The sequence below is a fragment of the Symsagittifera roscoffensis genome, chromosome 5 (genome assembly GCF_963678635.1).
Source record: "Symsagittifera roscoffensis chromosome 5, txSymRosc1.1, whole genome shotgun sequence".
Classification (NCBI taxonomy): Eukaryota; Metazoa; Xenacoelomorpha; order Acoela; family Convolutidae; genus Symsagittifera; species Symsagittifera roscoffensis.
The window spans coordinates 52,561,563-52,576,968 of NC_087066.1; the positions used below are offsets into that span (position 1 = coordinate 52,561,563).

Consider the following 15,406-nt stretch of genomic DNA (forward strand, 5'->3'; position numbering starts at 1 on the left):
TAATTTCAAAAAGAGTACTGATTCAGTACTGAATCAGTACTGGAACAGTATTGCGATTTTGTTTCTGATTTTGCCACTGATCAGTACTGTTAGAGTAGTCGTTTTAAGCTGTTGCATTACTGAAACAGTACTGGCTTTTACTGTCAGACAAACCCGGGATTCTATTCCCTTAATCAAATTGAAATCATCTCTCGTACTTTAATGGAACCAAAGGGGCGTGTATGTGAGTTGAAGTGCGTAATTCGGCAAATTTCATAAATTCGCATAAATTTTCCTTCTCAAAATTGCCTCTAGTGGTCAACGTTTCTGTCCAAACTTTGAAGTTTTGAATTGATTTGGTCGTTATTCTCCTGACAAATATCGTTTTTTTTGCGGAACATTTTAACTGAGAAAAAAATTGTTGTTGACAAAGTTCCTCATCACTGCCATTTTCTTTTGATATTCTCTTTTGGATTCCACAAAAAAATAGCTAAGCCATTGTATTGCTCAAAATCGCTCCCAAAAAGGCAATTTTGCGAAATCCATAACAAAAATTGTGAAAATCGCAGCAAAAATTGCGGAATCCGGAACAGTTTGTGGAATCCATAACCAAACAATAATTTTCTAATAGGAAAAATTAGGCTGTTGTGGAATCCACAAATTTCAGTGGAATCCGCAAATTGTAAGCGGAATCCACAAATAGCAAGCGGAATCCGCATAGATTTGCGGAATTCACTTACATTTGCGCAATCCGCTTACATTTGCGGAACCCGGATCAAATAACTATATTCGCTCGTTGCGGAATCCGCAATAAAACTAATGTACCGACAAAGTAGTTTGATAGTAATAAACATAAATTTTGTCTATTTCTATCAAAAAACAGTTCCAAAAGAAACCAAGGCAAAACACATTTGCAATTAGATTCAGTTTCAAGTTAGAGTATCTTAATTCAATCGTTCGATTGGTATTTTCTAAATGCGAAAGAAAAAAAATTGCCTTTTAAGAAGATGAATACAAGTTGAAAAACTGAATTAAATTACCTATATTGTAAAACTAACCCTTATTGAGAGATATTAGGTTTCATATATTTGTTCGAGTACTTTTTCATCCTCAAATGGAGACAAAATATAGCCCAGTTTTTCAGTTTCAAACTAGATACAAACAAATGTTATTTTGTGAAGCAGTTGATGATTATGGGAGTTAAAACATAGCTACGAAAAAGTATTGAAATTTTTGTTAGCATCACTTTTTCGAAAACTGAAATTCTTTTTCTTCAGCTTTACAAACTAATTTTTATCGTTTTTCTTAAAGCATGATAAGTCAATCCCCAGAAAAATAAATAGTGCAGTCTAGTTCTCAGAACTTGTGGAAAAGTTTCGAAACGCAAGAAACAAGTACAAGGTGTTTTCGAATTTTTCGGTTTGTGTAAATTTTTTACCGGTATTTTTCCATATTTTAGAAACCCGGACACCATTATTCAAATTCAAATAATGCGTTGAATTGGCGTTGAATTGGCGTTGAATGTACGAGTAGTGAAAACTTTTTCCAAAGCTTGCTAATTGGTTGTCTTTCCTTCAAAAGTTTTTGTTTCCTACAAACGCTATCTGGAGATATCTGAAAAATCAATCGTAACAAAAATCGAAAAACAATTAACCTATCAGCAATTTCAAAGAAGTTCATATTTTTTTGCTACATAATTTCAATAAGCAATTTTAATAAACACATAACTCAATTCTTAATCTGTATGTAACTGGAGTCTTTTTTACTATTTTATAAGGTTGGCAAAAGATTGTGGTAATAGATTTGCAGCTTTTTAAGCGTTTCAATTGCGATGAAAAGTTTTCACAATCGTTCAACGTCAAATGCACGCAAAAAAAATATTTTGTAATATTCTAAACGCCTGTTTTAAACACCTGTAGTAATGGAGAGCAACATTTTCTTCAGAAAAACCTTGATTATATTGGATTTTTGAGCACAAGAAAAATCAAATTAGGATTATTTTGGAGAAAAAAGTGATGATAATAGAAGAGAAATCAAACAAAGGGAAATTTAGAAGGGAAACTTTAAAATGAAATAAATAAAAAACCGGTATTTTTTACCGGTATTTTTCCATATTTTAGAAACCCGGACACCATTATTCAAATTCAAATAATGCGTTGAATTGGCGTTGAATTGGCGTTGAATGTACGAGTAGTGAAAACTTTTTTCCAAAGCTTGCTAATTGGTTGTCTTTACTTCAAAAGTTTTTGTTTCCTACAAACGCTATCTGGAGATATCTGAAAAATCAATCGTAACAAAAATCGAAAAACAATTAAACTATCAGCAATTTCAAAGAAGTTCATATTTTTTTGCTACATAATTTCAATAAGCAATTTTAATAAACACATAACTCAATTCTTTATCTGTATGTAACTGGAGTCTTTTTTACTATTTTATAAGGTTGGCAAAAGATTGTGGTAATAGATTTGCAGCTTTTTAAGCGTTTCAATTGCGATGAAAAGTTTTCACAATCGTTCAACGTCAAATGCACGCAAAAAAAATATTTTGTAATATTCTAAACGCCTGTTTTAAACACCTGTAGTAATGGAGAGCAACATTTTCTTCAGAAAAACCTTGATTATATTGGATTTTTGAGCACAAGAAAAATCAAATTAGGATTATTTTGGAGAAAAAAGTGATGATAATAGAAGAGAAATCAAACAAAGGGAAATTTAGAAGGGAAACTTTAAAATGAAATAAATAAAAAACGCATATAGTTTTTCGATTCTAACACAAATATAGAGGATATAGGAAACTGCATCCTGTGCTACTAAAAACACAAAAAGAGGGAACTCAAAAACATTCCAAAGTAATACAAAGTTGAACTCTCGAGTTAGATCATTGTAGCAATCATCTTTAGAAACTATTCAGCTTTTGAGAAAATTGCAAAAATTAGAGACAAAATTTAACGAATAAGGTTTTGGATTTAAGAGAAGCTAAAGGAATTTTTGGACTCGGATGGTTTTTCTCCAGGCAAAGTTCAACAGTCAACGTGCGAGTTTTTTTGAGTAGATTTTTTAATTGAAAAATTAACTCACTTTCGGTAACGTTTTGAAAAGTAATGGGAAAAGACTTGGGGACTACTTTGATTTCTAATGCTTAAAGTGGGATAACTATCACACCACGCAAAACTTTTGACAAAAGAAAATTAAGGTACAATTTATTTCAATCCAACATTAAATGAGACAAACTATTTGATCGGATTTAAAGTTATCTTACGTAAAACGTATCACTGTGTATTTTGCAAAACCCAGGTGTGTGTGTGGGGGGTGACAATGGCTTGAATTAACTAACAAAATCAATTTTAAAAATTTATAAATTTTTTCTTTGCGTTTTATTAAGCAAAATTTTTTCGACGCTCAAAGTTTTCAAATTTTTTCATTGGTAAGAGCAGTCTTTTTTGGGATTAAATGTAGGTTGTTTTGTTTAAAAAAGAGAGATTACACAATACCATTTTCGATTTTGAGCCGAATTTTGACTGCTGTCAAACTGGATAGTTTTTTAGTCAACCATGTTTACTTTGTTTGACTTCGCTTTTCCATATCTAATCAACATTGCATCTAAAATCGAAAACTTATATAACTCAAGCTTTTCACATTCATTGAAATGTGGGTGGTAAACCAAAATTTTATTTTTTGAGTTAGACATCAATAACTGTTTTTTTTCTTCAATTCTTTTTAACTTAATTGAATGAGCCATTTTCTATTATCTGTGGGAACTTTCATTTATTTTGAAGGGGTCTCACATAAAGTTTGGTTTGCAGACACCTCGAATTATTATAAAACTTTGACTCTCAGCATTATTTTTTCTCACAAGCATGCCCGCACCGAGCACCCAAGGATTTTAATCGATTATAATGAATTCCCACGACAAAAATAATCCATTATAGTCTATTCGAGATGTAAAATTCAGGCCACGAAATCGATTATTTTGCCTTTATAATCGATTATTTTTGAAAAAAATTAATCCATTATAATCCATTTTATACGATTATAATCAATGGGGGGTTGAACTGGAAGGGGGTGGGTGGGGTAAAATGAGGGGGTGGGGTGTTAATCACTAACACCTCCACCAAAGTCTACCAATAAGTAACCCCAGCATGTTCAGCCATAAGGCAGAAGGGGTTAAAGTAGGAAGGGGGGGAGTTAAAGTAAGAGGGGTGTAAACTGAGATGAAATGAAAAAGTAGAGCCAAAAAATATAATTTTTAATGTGAAATGTAACATTTTATGAAACGTAATACGTAGCAACTGCACTAAACAGGAAATAAGATAACTTTAAAAAAACTTGAAACATTCACGATACACATCTCAAAAAAAATCCATCATAATCAATTATAATTGATTATAATGAATTATATTGGCTTTAAAAAGTTAGGCTATAATCCATTTTTAATGGATTATAATCGATGATTTTATAATTTCATAGATACTGACCAAAATATGACACTATAATCGTTTATGATCCATGGGTGCGAGTACCTTTTCAGTTCCAAAAAATGTAACATTTCACGTAAAAAAGTATACTATTTATCACTACTTTCTCAACTCACCTCAGTTAACACTCCCCTTTTCACTTTACCCCCCTCCCTACCAGTTTACCACAAGCGCCACTCGCCCCCCTTATGGCTGAACATGGGGAGATTTTTTATTGGTAGATTTTAGGGGAGGGGGTTTAAAGTAAATGAACGACACCACCCCACTTTACCTCCCCCACCCTCAGCAGTTTACCCCCTCCCCCCAATTCCCCCTCCAGTTTATACCCCCCTCCCCGTTTACTCTCCCACCCCCCATTAACCTCTCTCTTTCTCTCTCTCTCTCTCTCTCTCTCTCCTCTCTCTCTCTCTCTCTCTCTCCTCTCTCTCTCTCTCTCTCTCTCCTCTCTCTCTCTCTCTCTCTCTCTCTCTTGCAAAACTGGCGAAACTTGCAAAATTGCTGCAAAAACAATCTAATTTAGTTCCAAAAATAAAATGGATTGTAATTAACTTTAATGGATTATAATAGATTTTTATTTGAAAAATATTGATTATAATGGATTATTAACAAAAGTAATCAATTTCTTTGCCAAAAATAATGGATTGTAAAGGATTATAATGGATTATAATGGATTAATTTCTTTTAAAAAAACCGATTATAAAGACAATAAAATCGATTTCGTGGCCTGAATTTTACATCTTTAATAGACTATAATGGATTATTTTTGTCTCGGCAATCCATTAAAATTAATAAGAATCCATGGGCGCTCGGTGCGGGTAATATCAAATGAACCATCAAAAATATTCTGGCTGGTCAAAATATGAATGGACCGTGTCAATTGTGAACGAACTTGTTCGACTCGTGTATCGACGCTGGCCGATTTATTTATATACTCTGTCGACCATGTAAGACTCTAAATTACTCATCTATTGGCCCTAGTTGACTTATGAATCGATTCTGGTCAACTAAATTGTGTGGCAAACCTGCTATATAACTTCAGTCAAAAACGGAAATTCGATCAACCAACATGGTCGTTGCATAAATCGACTACCTCAATCCAACAATCTTAGCCACTATATTTTTTTCTGTCCATACGTTAATCTTGTCCCGTTTTGTTCACAACAAAACAATGCGTAAAACAAAGTAAAACAAAAAATTTTGGACTAAAAAGAACTACCTGAGTATGAATACTAAACTTTCCTGCCCGAATTTTTTTAAAGTCCAATAATTTGAACGTGGAGCTATTCGTTGCCAGGTATGCCTTAATACGAACAAGATGAACTAGCAAAACTTTAAAGGTTTTTTTTACAAATTTCAAAAACAGCTTTTTATCAAGGCTTCATAATTTCTGTTGTTTTTTTGTGAGATAGGTTCTATTTACTCTGTTTTTGCTCATTTCGAAAACAGAGCTACTTTAATTGTTTCATAAAATTTGTTGTTTTTTTGCGAGATAGTTTCTAATTACTTTGTTTTTACTCATTACAAAATAGAGCTATTAAATAATGTTTCATAATTTCTGTTGTTTTTTTTGTGAAATAGATTCTATTTACTCTGTTTTTGTGCATTTCAAAAACAGAGCTACTTATCAATTTTCATAATTTCTGTTATTTTTGTGAGATAGGTTCTAATTAATCTGTTTTTAGTCATTTCAAAAGCAGAGCTATTTATCAATGTTCCATTATTTCCGTTGTTTTTTGTTAGATAGGTTCTAATTACTCTGTTTTTACTCATTTCAAAAACAGAACTTTTTCTCAATGCTTCATAATCTCTGTTTTTGTGAGATAGGTTCTAACTACTCTGTTTTTATTAATTTCAAAAACAGCTATTTATCAATGTTTCATAATTTTTTTTTGTGAGATAGGTTTCAAATAATCTGTTTTAGTCACTTCACAAACAGATCTATTCATCAATCTTTCATAATTTATGTTTTTTTGTCAAATAGGTTCTATTTACTCTGTTTTTGTTCATTTCAAAAACAGAGCTACTTATCAATTTTCATAATTTCTATTTTTTTTGTGAGATAGCTTTTAATTAATCTGTTTTTAGTCATTTCAAAAGCAGAGCTATTTATCAATGTTTCAATATTTCCGTTGTTTTTTGTTAGACAGGTTCTAATTACTCTGTTTTACTCATTTCAAGAACAGAACTTTTTCTCAATGCTTCATAATCTCTGTTTTTTTTGTGAGATAGGTTCTAATTAATCTGTTTTCAGTCATTTCAAAAACAGCTATTTATCAATATTTCATCATTTTTGTTGTTTTTTTGTGAGATAGGTCTTAAATAATCTGTTTTAGTCACTTCACAAACATATCTATTTATCAATGTTTCATAATTTCTGTTTTTTTTTTTGTGAAAAAGGTTCTATTTACTCTGTTTTTGTTCAATTCAAAAACAGAATTACTTATAATTTTTCATAATTTCTATTATTTTTGTGAGATAGCTTTTAATTACTCTGTTTTTAGTAATTTCAAAACCAGAGCAAATTATCAAAGTTTGAAATTTTATGTTGTTTTTTTTGTGAGATAGGTTCTAATCAATCTCTTTTCAGTCATTTCAAAAACAGAGCTATTTATCAATGTTTTATAATTTTTGTTGTTTTTTGTGAGATAGGTTCTAATTAATCTGTTTTTAGTCATTTCAAAAGCAGAGCTATTTATCAATGTTCCATTATTTCTGTTGTTTTTTGTTAGATAGGTTCTAATTACTCTGTTTTTACTCATTTCAAGAACAGAACTTTTTCTCAATGCTTCATAATCTCTGTTTTTTTTGTGAGATAGGTTCTAACTACTCTGTTTTTAGTCATTTCAAAGGCAGCAACTTATCAATGTTTCATAATTTTTGTTCTTTTTTTTGTAAGATAGGTTTTAAATATTCTGTTTTAGTCACTTCACAAACAGATCTATTCATCAATCTTTCATAATTTATGTTTTTTTTTGTCAAATAGGTTCTATTTTCTCTGTTTTTGTTCATTTCAAAAACAGAGCTACTTATCAATTTTCGTAATTTCTATTATTTTTGTGAGATAGATAGCTTTTAATTAATCTGTTTTTAGTCATTTCAAAAGCAGAGCTATTTATCAATGTTTCATTATTTCCGTTTTTTTTTGGTTAGATAGGTTCTAATTACTCTGTTTTTACTCATTTCAAAAACAGAACTTTTTATCAATGCTTCATAGCCTTTGTTTTTCTGTGAGATAGGTTCTAATTACTCTGTTTTTAGTCATTTCAAAAACAGAGCTAAATATCAATGTTCCAAAATATCTGTTGTTTTTTTTTGTGAGATAGGTTCTAATTATTCTGTTTTCAGTCATTTCAAAAACAGAGCTATTTATAAATGTTTCTTATTTTTTTTTGTGAGATAGGTTCTAAATAATCTGTTTTAGTCACTTCACAAACAGATTTATTTATCAACGTTTCTTATCTTTTTTTTGTTAGTTAAGTTCTATTCAATCTGTACTGACTCATTTCAAAAATAGAGCTATTTATTAATGTTTCATATTTTCTGTTGTTTTTTGTGAAATAGGTTCTATTTAGTCTGTTTTTTCTCATTGCAAAAACAGAGCTACCTATCAATTTTCATATTTTTTCTTATTTTTGTGATAAAGGTTCTAAATAATCTGTTTTAATCATTTCAAAAGCAGAGCTATTTGTCAATTTTTCATTATTTCCGTTGTTTTTTGTTAGATAGGTTCTAATTTTTTTTACTCATTTCAAAAACAGAGTTATTTATTGTAGTTTCATAATTTTTTTTTGTGAGATAGGTTCCAAATAATCTGTTTTTAGTCACTTCAAAAACAGAACTTTTTCTCAATGCTTCAAAATCTCTGTTTTTTTGTGAGATAGGTTCTAATTACTCTGTTTTCAGTCATTTCAAAAACAGAGCTATTTGTCATAGTTTCATAATTTTTTTTTTGTGAGATAGGTTCCAAATAATCTGTTTTTAGTCACTTCACGAACAGGTCTATTTATCAATGTTCATAAATTTTTTTTGTTAGATAGGATCTATTTACTCTGTTTTTGCTCATTTCAAAAACAGAGCTATATGTAATTGTTTCATTAAGTTTGTTTTTTTTGCGTGGTAATTTCTAATTAGTTTGTTCTTACTCATTTCAAAAATAGAGCTATTCATCAATCTTTCATAGCTTCTGTTGTTATTGTTGTGAGATAGATTCCAATTACTCTGTTATTACTCATTTCAAAAACAGAGCTATTTATCCTTGCTTCAAAATTTCTGTTGTTTTTTGTGAGATAGGTTTCAATTACTCATTTCAGAAACAGAGCTATTTACAATTGTTTCAAAAAATTTGTTGCTTTTTTATGAGTTAGTTTCTATTTACTCTGTTCTTAATCATTTCAAAAATAGAACTATTTATCAATGTTCCAAAATTTCATTTGTTTTTTCGTGAAATAGTTTTTATTTAATCTGTTTTTGCTCATTTCAAAAACAGAGCTACTTATCAATTTTCATAATTTCTGTTATTTTTGTGAGATAGGTTCTAATTAATCTGTTTTTGCTCAGTTCAAAAACAGAGCTAATTTTAGTCGTTTCATAAAGTTTATTGTTTTTTTTGTGAGATAGTTTCTAATTACTCTGTTTTTACTCATTTCAAAAACAGAGAATTTTATAATTGTTTCATAATAATTGTTGTTTTTTTTTAGATAGTTTCTAAGTACTCTGTTCTCACTCATTTCAAGAATAGAGCTTTTTATCAATAATTCATAAATTGTGTTGTTTTTTTGTGTGAAATAGGTTCTATTTACTCTGTTATGGCTCATTTCAAAATCAGAGCAATTTACCAATTTTCATAATTTCTGTTATTTTTGTGAGACAGGTTCTAACAATTCTGTTTTTAGTCATTTCAAAAACAAAGCTGATTAACGCTGTTTTATGATTTCAGTTGATTTATTGTGGTATAGGTTCTAATTATTCTGTTTTTACTCATTTCAAAAATCGAACTTTTTATCATGCTTCGTAATCTCTGTTGTTTTTTTGTGAGATAAGTTTTAATTACTCTGTTTTTAGTCATTTCAAAAACAGAGCTAATTATCAATGTTTTTAATTTTCTGTTGTTTTTTGTGAGATATTTTCTAATTAATCTGTTTTTAGTCATTTCAACAACAGAGATGATTATCGTTGTTTCATAATTTCTGTTTTTTTTTGTGAGATAGGTTCTAATTATTTGACTTATGAAAATCTAACCAAATTTAAAATTTTTACCGTCTCAAACAATTTTTCTACCCCCACATAATTCATCGCCTACTAATTTTGCTGTACATTCTTTTGATTGAAATTTCGAAAAAAAAAATTTTCTTACTTTGTGAAATGAAATTTATTATTAATGCTAATCAGTTCTTTATCTTTGTTTACTCATGCATACTTTTTTTGATTTAAAAAAATGTAAATGCTTTGTAACCGCTCAAACTCAAACCAGATTCACCGCGATTTTGTATCAAATACTCTTCCATAACTTTCACCGAATTTTGCTCTTAGTTAACCGTGCCGTTTTTTAAGTTCACTGTTCCCAGGTTTGAGTCCAAGTTTCTGTTTCAATGGTTAAACCAGCGGTGGCTTGACTCTTTATGAGGTTTTGCGCAAAACAATGAATGAAGAAAGGATAATTTAGTGTTTTTTGCCGCTTTGATATAATTGTTGACGCATAGTTTTATAAAAAACCAAAATGATTGTCAAAATTTCGCGTCTTTTTTATTGACTAACTTACTTGTAATGTGCCCATGAATTTCAATTTTTTTTCGGTTATTTTTTCCTCGGACATTTTTCTATGTCCCTGGGAAATATTGATTCAGAAAATTAAACTAATGAGAATGAATATGTAACCGCGCAAACTCAAATTAATATTGGTTTGACCATCAATTTGTTTGGGAAACCTAGAAAAATGATGAAAAAAACCAGATTCACCTTGATTTTGTATCAAATAGTTTTCCATAATTTTCACCGAATTTTGCTCTTAGTTAACCGTACCGTTTTCTAGGTTCACTGTTCCCAGGTTTGAGTCCGAGTTTCTGTTTCAATGGTTAAACCAGCGGTGGCTTGACTCTTTACAAGGGTTTGCGCAAAACAATGAATGAAGAAAAGATAACTTAGTGTTTTTGCCGCTTTGCTATAATTGTTGACATGAAGTTCAATTATCATTTTTTTTTCGGTTTTTTCCTCAGACATTTTTCTATGTCAACTTATGAGAGAGTTTTTTTTTAATGTTTTTTTATTTTCATTTCATATTTTGAAAGAATTTATTTATAATCATCGAGGAAAAAAGACTAAGATGTTTACACTTCTCCTTACTGTTCCGACTTTCGTAAGGAAAGTAACGGAATATTTAAGCTCGGTATGGGTTTTTTTCTTCAGACAAATTTCGACATTTTTCATCGCCATTTTTGACGGAATTTGTTATATCGTTCAAAACAAATTGTTGGCCTGAGCTTAAAATTAAACAATATTTTACCTGTGACTTTTTTACCGTAAAGTTATGGGGGTTTAAAGGTTGCCATTTTGGCCAATCACTGACAATTAACGCGCGATGAATTTCGCGCTATTAACGCGTAAGCGAGGATTTAATCCGCCTTAAAAATCGTTCCAAACTGATTGAACGAAGCTTATTTGCCATGATGGATTTGTTAATAGAAGCAAACTTTATCACTTTGAATTTTGTATGGCGTGTGGGGGGATGATTTTCATTTAAAAAATCAAATTGAAAAAAATCATTGTTTAAAAATTTTTTCATGTTATTAAGGCTCCATAGAACCTAAAAGGCAGTCGGAATGTTCAGGGCTTTGCCCTGATACGAGCAGTCTTCTTAATGATTGAAAAATAGTTGAATTAACAGCTATGAAAACTCATAAAAAATATGGTCGCAACAGTTTCAATTTTTTGCGCGGGGACCGTATATTTCTTCTAATTGTATTTGCGTCAGCTCCTTTGAACTAACTTAAAGCTAAAAACCGCCACAAGTTAAAAAGAAAAGGAGACTACGTGCTGGTTGCTAAGCTTTTTTTTCTTGCTATCTTAATTAAAAAGTAACTTTTTCATATATTGGTTTTTTAATTAATAAAAGCAAAAGTTTTGCCGCTAGAAGTTTTTTTGAGAAAACTACATTTTAACTACCTCTTGTTTAATGTAATATTGATGGTTCCTTCATGCTAGCAACTAAACAATAGTAGTTCATTAAGCTTTATTGGAAGGCATAGCAATTAATTGTTTAGACTTTTGAATCAACTGGGTTTTTTTTGGAACCACTTCAAGTATTTCAAATAGCTAGCCCTTTCTGGCAAAAGTTTTTGGAACCTGAAACATCTAGCAGCCTCAAGCTGAAAATTCAAAAACAAAACTCGACCTGTGATCAATTTTTTTATAGTCTTGTCGGTTTGAAAACTGTTAATTCGACAAATTTGGGATAATCAACGCGGAATTGTTGAATTGCTATAAAACATAGGCGGCTATTAAAATCAATTTAAATTGAATTGAGAGAAGAAGTCATGAAGAAAGTGGGAATAGTGATGCTTCGGGTGGTTTTTTACCTCTCAAATTTGGGCAACTAAAATATTAATATTTTAACAAAAAGTTTTCAAACCCCGTTGAAAATATCGACTCCTTGATTGCAAAAACTAAAATCTATTTTGCCACTAAATAATTTTGTGTAAGAATTGATCGCTGGAAAATTGCCAATTTATCAATTTCTGGACTAATTTTATTCGAGTTTTGGAGATTTTATTCATGATGCTGAAAGCGTAAAACAAACTATTTTTGCATGGCAAATTATCTTCCGCTACATATTCGTTCAAAATTGAACTAGGTCAACCTTATCGGTGAAGCTAATCATAGAACATTCGGTGTTTGATAATGTCCAATTTATGATTTTATCATATTTTCTTACCAATAACTATTCGATTCCGTTTAAGCTGCAACCTGATTACTGAGTTCTTTGCCCTGATATGCGAGCAGTCTTTTTAGTATGTTACTAGATGCTAAAAACATTACTTTGTACGTCACATAGCTTCAGGGTGGGGCAAACTTCAGAGTTTTAAAGTTTTTTCAATAAAATTTAACCCATGTTTTGGAAATCGCAAAGTATTTCATAGACATTAAGGGGAGTCAAAAAATTCAGTTAAGAACTTCAGGGTACGAGCAGTCTTGTCTAAAATTTAGACGTTTTTGCTTCCACAATTTATCTGTTTTGAGTTTGAGATACCATCCCTCGTTGTCGGTGTGTGTATCTTATAGGACCCATGTAGTCTCATGATTTGTATTTACGGGACCCATCAATCTTACTTCTATCATGTGCATTTGTTCTTGAGTATGGAATCGAAGGGGGAAGAAGTTGGCTACATGAAGAGTCGGTCACTCCGAGTGCCTCCGTCGGAAAAGCCGAGCAAGGAATTCAGCCCCGGTGATATCCTGGCTCTGACTGAAGCTTCATCAGAAACAGGTATTTTCAATTTAGGGCCGCTGAGTATACACACATCATATCAGCCGAAATACCTATAACAGTGATTTATAAACAAGCCGAAGTATAAGCAAGCTACTACAAAACCAGCCAGAAATGTTGAGCAATTACATAATAATTATTTGAAGACTGATAATCAGCTTAAAAGTCATACAAAAACAACCTAAATTACTTTTTAGTCTTTTCGCATTTTCTGTTAATTGTTGTTTGAATTTTATTTCCGAAGTATAATTCAAACAGAAATGAACTGGATATATAAAATAGATAAAAATTAGCTTCGAGTGTTTTATATGATTTTTTAAAACTGAGTATTAATCTTTAAAGATTTTTTTCTTATGCAACTGCTCTTTAAATGTCTGGCTGGCTTAAAGATACATTGCTCATAAATTCGGCTACTCACAGTTCAAAGTATTTAAACACTGGAAGGTTCCCAGGTTGACTGAAATGCTAGCCATACAATTCTCATATATGGCCCATACTTTTCATACATTTAGAAAAATTGCATGAAGACAATAAGATTAGCATTCTTGCATGTATGAAAATTAAATGACTAGCATTTTTTCATAATCAAAAATTATTATCAGACATGGTATTTGTATGACTAGTTTTTTTTTCATAAATGGGAATTATATAGACTGACACTCCTATAGAAGTGCTCCTTTTGTTTCGTCCGAACCTGGTTACACTTCGAATTTTCAAAGACACACAGTGCTGATTTAAATTAACCGGGCCCAACTGACAACATTCGAAACTTAAATGCGTTTTTTCTCAAGTTGGATTAAGACCAGACAAACAGTGAAGCTAACAAAAGTTATTACTCGTAACATTTTTTGTCTGAAAGTCTCGACCAAATTCTTACCCCAAAATGGGTCAATTTGGTTTTTTTAATATAATCAAGAATTACGCTGAAATTACCAAGTTAATTGATGAGAAAGTTATATCAAAAGAAGCTTCTTACCGAGCAAAACTTGGTCGATACATGAACGATTTTTGTCAAATTTGGTTGAAACATAATCAATAATGGTCAAAATACTCGAACTAAAACTCACATGGTCATATTTTGTGAAAACCAAAGCATTTTTGACTGCATCAGTCGAATTTTGGGCATTTTTTGTCAGAGCAGACGCATTTTTGGTCGCATTGGTTGCAACATAGATTCATGGTTGCAACATAGATTCATGGTCGCACCGGACAAAACATAGGCTTTTTGGAAGCACTGGATCGCAATGACTTCGAAACCTCGGCTCCATTTTTTGAGCTAATTTTGTTGCTCTGTCGCTCGCTCATCATACCATAGAATTAAACTCACGGTGTTTTCTCTTTTGAAAACCTTATTTCATATGAGCTTTGCACAAACAACTATAGTTCGTCTATTTTTCGTGCCGAAGATACGCTTAAATTGTTCCTTACTTAGTTTGTTTTTACTGAAAATTTTCTGAAAATATTTTGAAATCTAAGTTTGATTTTGCTATGAAAATGCTCTGAATCTAAATTTTAAGACACTGCTACAAAATTGAATTATGAAGCAATACTTTGAATTTAGTCTGAAATTAATGTAATGAGAGTTAAAATTATCTGAATTGTTAATTTCTACGGTTTCTTTGGTTTTCTGCAGTTGCTGGATCATCTACCTCGGAAGGTGTGAATGGTGATGGCCTGACAGGCTCTATAGAGGCGATCAATTCTGGAAGGGAAGTGGAAACTGCTCTCGTGAAAAGACGATTCGTGGGAGTCAGCACATCCGACGAGCAACAAAAAGAAGTTATTAAATCCAAATCATCTAATCATTATATTACACCTAGAAAATATATCCAACAATCAACGAAGAATAGCTGTGCTCGTCAGACCACTGCTATTTCAGAAAAAAATTCAATAGAAAGAAAAAAATTGACTCGATTTATCAATTTAGTATTTTGTTTCCTTTTTTTCCGGTACAAAAATGCCAAAAAAAAAACAGATTTAACGAAAGTTGAAACATCGTAAAGAACTTATTGAGTTTGTCAAAATTGGCAAAAAATTTCTAAGCCATTATGAATTTTTTGACAGGGTTTGAAAAAGTTTCCAAATTTTTGAAACTTTTTGGTCACACAAAATAACTTCTCGAGCTCCCCAAAAACTCTACAAAGACACTATTTTGCCCACATGTTTGTCCTATTTTGTTGAAACTTTTGTTAAAAAAACTACGTTTTTTTGATGCGCGCAGCTCCTTGTACTTTAGCTCAAAAAACTTTCAAATTAATCAATCGGATTGACTGTCGATAATAATACCAAAGGGCAGTATATTGGCAAAGCTTAGAGCTGAGATTACTTTTTTATATTGTTCCTCATACTAAGGCCAAAACTATGGCCAAAAGTACCTTCCCCATACTATGGCCAACAATTATCAAAGTTTTAGAAAATTGTTTGAACGTTTTCTGGCTATACCATCTGTCTCATACTCGTACTGACAAATTGAC

General features: G+C 31.1%; 1 protein-coding gene across 4 annotated transcripts in view; it reads left to right on the forward strand.

The window, feature by feature from the left end:
• The window catches only part of LOC134845939 (uncharacterized), a 30,059-nt gene that overhangs the window by 1,358 nt on the left and 13,295 nt on the right, over positions 1–15,406 (forward strand). For 2 of the 4 annotated variants that reach the window (XM_063863072.1, XM_063863075.1), the window contains exons 1-2: positions 12,600–12,932; positions 14,566–14,711. The gene's annotated coding sequence lies outside the window, so the exon portion shown is untranslated. Of the gene's footprint in view, positions 1–11,537; positions 11,624–12,599; positions 12,933–14,565; positions 14,712–15,406 lie in introns of those variants that run through there. The other 2 variants (XM_063863073.1, XM_063863074.1) reach the window with 2 other exon arrangements.